The sequence below is a fragment of the Babylonia areolata genome, chromosome 35 (genome assembly GCF_041734735.1).
Source record: "Babylonia areolata isolate BAREFJ2019XMU chromosome 35, ASM4173473v1, whole genome shotgun sequence".
NCBI classification, from domain to species: Eukaryota; Metazoa; Mollusca; class Gastropoda; order Neogastropoda; family Buccinidae; genus Babylonia; species Babylonia areolata.
In genome coordinates, this window is record NC_134910.1 from 21,839,115 (window position 1) to 21,846,717 (window position 7,603).

Below are 7,603 nucleotides of genomic sequence, written 5' to 3' on the forward strand. Positions count from 1 at the left end.
AATTACTGTAAACACATGTTTATACTGAATCAGACTGAGAGACCCCCATTTCCAACAACGTTCTGGAGACTGACCCATTTCATTTTCCAGGCAGTCTTTGCTCTTCATGACTATCTGATGCACTTCATTTTGCCACCTTCATACTCCAGCCAGATACATTTTCTTTCCCACGCTAAACTGACCTGTCTACTGCGCCAGGGTTCGTAAGTCTCATTTGCAAATACCGCTTCATTTCCAAAGAAAAATATATCATCTGACTTCCATGCTTTCTGAATTAATTGTCTGGACAGTGCTCCAACAATGTTCATTGAAACAAACCTGGTAAACAGGTATTGAGATATTCATATACTACACGTTAATAAGCAGAGCATGAAGTATTTCCAAGTTGTCCATTGCGTAAAATGTCAGCATGATTGTTCTTACAAACTAAATGATCCCGTGCTGCCTTCGTAAATTCACCTTTGCAGTCGGTATAATACCGATTTCATTCTTTATGAAATGTCAGGACTGGTAAGAAACTGTAAAACATTCATAAAAGCGAATTTGTGTTTTCTACCAATTTAGTATATAATAGATGAAATTAAAAATGTTTGTTTCCTTTTGACCCCAAAGAGTTCTCTTATTTTCTGTACGGTATCTGTCATCTGCCGCAGTGACCTACTAACGGAGGTGTAGGACAGCATCAGCGCGGCAGCAGTCAGCCACAAGTACTGTACCGCGCTAAACACTTTCCTCTGGCGACCCCTTATACCGCGCTTACGTAACCCTGGCTTGCTGATGCCTTGCGGATCTTTGTAAGGCGCTCTCTCATGGCCAGAAGTGTGACAATTATTAAAAACTAAAATCTAATCATGTTCCCGCCCACCTACAGCGGTCAAGTTTATATCAGCATGATCAGTATGATTTATTCTATTTTATCGTGAAAAGAACGGTTTTGTTGCAGACATTTTGACCATTTTTGTATCTGTCCTGGACTACCGCGAGCATATGGGACAAGAAAGAGGACAGCGTGGAACAATTAACACTATTGTGTGGTGATTTTAACGCACGAACTGCGCAAGTTACTGATTACATTAAGATGGATTATGATAACAATGTATATAATTTACCACGTACTTATTCATTTCACACAGAGTGCGATAGAAATTCCGTGGACTCTTTGATACAAAGAACTGGCAGAAAATTGATATCGATGTGCATTGACAATGATCTGTGCATCCTTGATGGAAGAACACTGGGTGATCTTCATGGGCGTTTCACATGCTATAATCAGCATGGTAGCAGTGTTGTAGATTATTTTATTTGCTCTGAGGCAATTAGTCAGGAAATATTACACATGAAAGTTCACCCTTTTACAATGTTTTCTAATCATTGCCAACTAGAATTAAAATTAGTTATGACTGGACTATGAAGACAAAAACAAAATATAGTAGATAAATCTCACGATAGAAGTTTACTTTAAAATACATTTAAACAAAACTATATTGATAAAAAATACATTTGGGATCAATATTCATCAGCAGCATATGTCAAAGCTTTAGGTTTACCGTGGATACAGGAACAAATACATAATATATATAACAAACTGAGCAGTCAAACTGTTAATCAATCTATCGTTAATGACATAGAAGTGAATGACGTTGTTAATGAATTCACACACATAATGACGTCAGCTGCGAATGTTAGTCTAAGAACAGAATGTAGATTTCATAAGCAAAAACGCCGAAGAAATAAAAAATGGTTTAACAGAACTGTTATCAACACAGGAGAGATATCAAATCAATTTTGAATGCGTTAAATAGGCAGCCACACAATCAGTCTTTACGTCAAAAATATTTTGCTAAACGCAAGGTATACAACAGACTGGTAAAACAAAAGAAACGTTCATATAAAAATCTCTTAGTGAAAGAATTAAACGAGGCGCTCAATAAAGATCCAAAGTCAGCATGGAAAACAATTAAAACTTTGCAGACAATGGGAGAACAGAACGAGTATAAACTTCAATTAAATGTTTCAAAATGGATTTATCATTTAGAAAATTTGATTGGAAAAGACGTGGAAATAAATGACGAGCAAAAAACAAAAGTTCCAGATGAACTTGAAAACACTGCAATGTTAGATGATGGTAATACATTAAGTTTCAATAAAGAAATTACTGAAGAAGAAATACGAAAGGCATACCTAAATTAAAAAAAAAAAAAATCGCCAAGAAGGGACGCAATAACAAATGAGGTGATCAAAAACAGTCTTCTGGTTCTGTGACCTGTCATGCAAAAGCTATATAATATATACAACAGGTATGTATCCAGACAATTGGAAAACTGGTATCAGTTTCAGTTTCAGTAGCTCAAGGAGGCGTCACTGCGTTCGGACAAATCCATATACGCTACACGACATCTGCCAAGCAGATGCCTGACCAGCAGCATAACCCAACGCGCTTAGTCAGGACTTGAGAAAAAAAAGAAAAAAAAGTGAATAAATAATAGATAATCTTAAATAAATTAATAATTATAATATTAAAAAGGTAGTAGTAATAATGATAAAATTATTAATAAGATAACAATGATGATAAATAAGCAAATAAATGTAAAACATGGAGACACACATTCACACATACACCCACACATGCATAACAGATATGCACCAAACATGCAGTTTCATAGAAATGAAAGCACAGTTAAATACATATAAACGTACATGAGCTCCAACACACACACACACACACACACACATTACCCTGCACCTCCTGTACCCCCCTCCTCCACACACTCATTTCTAGTCTACGTATCGCAGTTTCCACGGCACACACACACACACCCACACACACACACACACACACACACACACACACACACACACACAGATGAACACTTACTTGTACAAGCACACACACATATGCCCATATCTCCAACCCCACACACATACAAAGATATATATATATATATAGATATACGTTCCAATATCCTGTTGCTCCCACACTGGTATCAGTATCCCTTTATATAAAAGCAGCAACTGGCCAATGGACCCAAATAACTATCAGGGGATTACACTGACTAATACATTAGGTAAAGTATTCTGCACAATCCTGAATACAAGAATGAATGAATATCTGGAGACTAACGACGTTTTGATCAAAGAACAAGCTGGATTTCGAAAAAAAACTATAGAACCACTGATCAAATCTTTGTTTTGAAAAAGCTAGTAGATGAGATAATAAAAAGAAAAAACAGTCGACTATATGGTTGTTTTGTAGATTCTCAAAAAGTTTTCGACAGTGTTTGGCATGATGCAATGATGCTGAAGCTACACAGAATAGGAATATACGGTAAATGTTTTAATATCATAAAAAAAATATGTATATGAAGGCTAAAATCTATGCAAAATCACAAGATCATTTCAGCAGAGAATTTATTATTCAAAAGGGGGTACATCAGGGAAATACACTCAGCCCGACTCTATTCAATATTTTCATAAATGATATTACCACAGATATGACAGATTTGAACTCCCCAACAATTCACAACACTTCATCTACTAGACTCCCGTGTCTTTTGTATGCTGATGATTTAGTTATTTTATCATTATCTAAAGACGGCTTGCAACAAAAGCTTAACATTTAACATTCTTACTGCAATCAATGGGGCTTACGTTTGAATATAGAAAAGACAAAAGTAATCATTTTTTCAAAAACTGTCCCTAAAATACCCCTACATTTTACATGTGGAGAGGACATAATTGAAATAGCAGAAGAATATAAATATTCAGGGGTTATATTTCATAGAAATGGCAAAGTTGAACACAAGGTCATCTTAAAAATCAAGCAAATAAGGCTCTACATGTGCTACTCAGAACATTTCGTAATACAAATATGAATATAGATATCATGTGTCAGTTATATGATACTTTGATAACGCCTATTTCAACATATGGAGCAGAAGTTTGGTTTCCATGTGATGTTGCAGGAGATGTATCGTTTAATTTATTCGAATTATTCAGTAATTGTCTTTTCAACAAATTTCCACATGAAAGACTTCATGTCAAGTTTTGTAAGCAATTACTTGGTGTACATAAAAGAGCAATGGTTCTCCCCGTTTTAGCCTAAAAATAATATGTCAAGTTATTGGCTATTGGATACACATATTAGAGCTTCCTCAAAATTCACTTGTATACACAACATATAAATGCATGCATCATCAAACAAATGAAAATGTTCAGTGGCTACTTCTCATGAGAAATGTATTAACTAGCACTGGATTAGATCATGTTTGAAAAAATCAGTTCACTTTTAGTGTTAAAAGATTAAAGTATGCTATATCCAAGAAGCTTGAAAATGAATATGTAACATTTTGGAAACCGAAACATGACAGTTCATCTAAATTAGAATTTTACAAGAACGCTGTGACAAATTATAAAATTGAACTGTATTTAAAGAATACAGCAAATACACAACACAGGAAAGCACCGACCATGTTACGAATCAGCGCCCATGACTTACAAATCAAACAGGGATGATATAAAAATACACTGAAAGAACAAAGACTGTGTGATACTTGTAACAGTTTAGAAGATGAGATTCACCTTTTAGACAATTGTGTAAAGTTCAATACTTACAGACACAGATTCCTAATCAATATATGTCATCCAAATGCAAAGCCTAGTGAATTGATCCTTAACAGAAATACAGCCAAGGCTGGCGAAATTTGTTCATGAATGTTTCTCCTCTTAATATGCTCATGTTTATGTTTCATTGTGTCTTATAAACTTTAAGGTTTTATGACAATAAAAAGTATTCTATTCTATTCTATTCACACACACACACACACACAGCAGCTACTGAGCTAGTTTTGTAAAACAACAAAACAAAAGCAAAACAAATCGAAACAAAACAAATCAAAACAAAACAAAGCAAACAAACAAAACACACACATTTCCCTTACCTTTCTGTCTTCTCTCTTGGTCCATAGCTTCTCTCTTCTGCCTTTCCTCACTTTCTTTCTCCTCAATAAGCTTCTGTATCGCCTCTGACTTTGGCTGTCACGGGACAGAACACACTTGGAAGTGGAGATGAACTGGCCAGACAGTTGCCGTGTGACCATTATATAGGCAGGCAAGGCAAACAGTTGTCCACGTGATGTCTTGCTTCATCTGCTACTTGATGCTTCACCACCACTGCTGTGATTGGCTGATCAGCTGGTAATTGTTGTCCACTTGATGCTCCACCACCACTGCTGTGATTGGCTGATCAGCTGGTAATTGTTGTCCACTTGATGCTCCACCACCACTGCTGTGATTGGCTGATCAGCTGGTAATTGTTGTCCACTTGATGCTCCACCATCACTGCTGCGATTGGCTGAACAGCTGGTAAGTGTTATCCACTTGATGCTTCACCACCACTGCTGTGACTGGCAAAGTGGGAAGTGGCCCGTGTGTGTAAACAGCGCCTGTCTGTGTTATCATCTAAGGCCCGTCGCCCACGGGGCGTCAGCGACATCCATGCATCATTTTTTGATGCCTCTTCGCTACATTGTCGCGCCGACACCTGAAACTTGTATCGAGGCGTGTCGCTCACACACGCGCGACAAATCTCCCCAGGCATCATGCATCACGCTCCATATTTGGAAAGTCACGTGCTGTCAGTGTCGCCCTGACGATAATTTATTGTTGATACTGAAGAGGAAATTATGGTTGACAGTTGCCATTAAAATACTCCCCCCCCCCCCCCAACACACACACACACACACACACACACACACACACTTTTTCCGAGGAAGAAAGTTTTTGATGATGTTGTTGTTATTTTTTGTTGTTGTTGTTTTTTACATTTGAAATGGGGCAACATTCAGATATAACATGCTTTTGTTGTTTTATACTGTTTGTTTGATGATAAGCTATATCAAAAGACAATCAAATTAGAACAATGACAGGAAGTGAAGTTAAAATGCTATCTGAAATCAGTTGTTTACCAAACACTAATCATACTGTTCATATTTGTTATTTGTATAATAGTCACACTAAGCTACAGTCAGCATAAATCCCATAATATTTGTATTCTGTCTGCTTACAAACATTTTATTTAGGTTGCTGCCAACATTTGTAAATAGTATTGAGAAAATAGCTCCACATAATAAATGATGCTGCATTCAGTATTTGTTTCACCTGGAGGAAAATAAATTGAAAATCACACTAACCTGCAGTCAGTTTACCACATGTATATATCTCACACTTTGTTTTACTCAGCTTAACATATGTTGTATGCCTGTCTTACAAACAACTGATTGCTGTAGGGGATATATTGTAATATTGTAATATCTGGTCAGCCATGCACATTAATTAATATAGATATAAAAAGCTATGTTAGAATAATATCAAAATAAATCATAATTATGATTGATAAGAAAGTTAACATGCTGTCTAAAATCAGTAGTTCACCAATATTTGATCATAATTTCATGCTAATATTTGTGATTTCATGGGGAAATAGTCACACTTAGCTGCTGTCAGCATGATATTTGTATTCTGACTGTTTACAAACATCCAATTTAATTTAAGTTGCAACCAACATTTGTAATCAATATTGGTAAAATAGCATTCCAGTTTAAAAAAAAAAAAAGAAAGAAAAAAAAAAGTTATGGTTGCAATCAATATTTGTTTCAGTTGATTTGTTGGCTATCCCAGCACACTACTTCAGGATCAGTGAACTGTCAAAATTGCAGAACTCAAATATTTGATTTTACATATTATTATGTCTATTGTTATTTATGTGCTCTCAGTGTCTACACAGTGAGCATGTGGATGAAGGAGTAAATGAAGGAATGACTGTGTGTGTGTGTGTGTGTGTGTGTGTGTGTGTGTGTGTGTGTGTGTGTGTGTGTGTGTGTGTGTGTGTGTGTGTGTGTGTGTGTGTTCAGTAGTATTTGTGTGAGTGCTCAGTAGTGTGTGTGTGTGTGTGTGTGTGTGTGTGTGTGTGTGTGTGTGTGTGTGTGTGTGAGTGTGTTCAGTAGTATTTGTGTGAGTGCTCAGTGGTGTTTGTGTGTGTGTGTGTGTGTGTGTGTGTGTGTGTGTGTGTGTGTGTTCAGTAGTATTTGTGTGAGTGCTAAGTAGTGTGTGTGTGTGTGTTCAGTAGTGTGTGTGTGTGTGTGTGTGTGTGTGTGTGTGTGTGTGTGTGTGTGTGTGTGTGTGTGTGTGTGTGTTCAGTACTGTTTGTGTGAGTGTTCAGTAGTGTGTGTGTGTGTGTGTGTGTGTGTGTGTGTGTGTGTGTGTGTGTTCAGTAGTGTTTGTGTGAGTGTTCAGTGGTGTGTGTGTGTGTGTGTGTTCAGTAGTGTGTGTGTGTGTGTGTTCAGTAGTATTTGTGTGAGTGCTCAGTGGTGTTTGTGTGTGTGTGTGTGTGTGTGTGTGTGTGTGTGTGTTCAGTAGTATTTGTGTGAGTGCTAAGTAGTGTGTGTGTGTGTGTTCAGTAGTGTTTGTGTGTGTGTGTGTGTGTGTGTGTGTGTGTGTGTGTGTGTGTGTGTGTGTGTGTTCAGTACTGTTTGTGTGAGTGTGTGATGTGGTGTGTGTGTGTGTGTGTTCAGTAGTGTTTGTGTGAGTGTTCAGTAGTGTGTGTGTG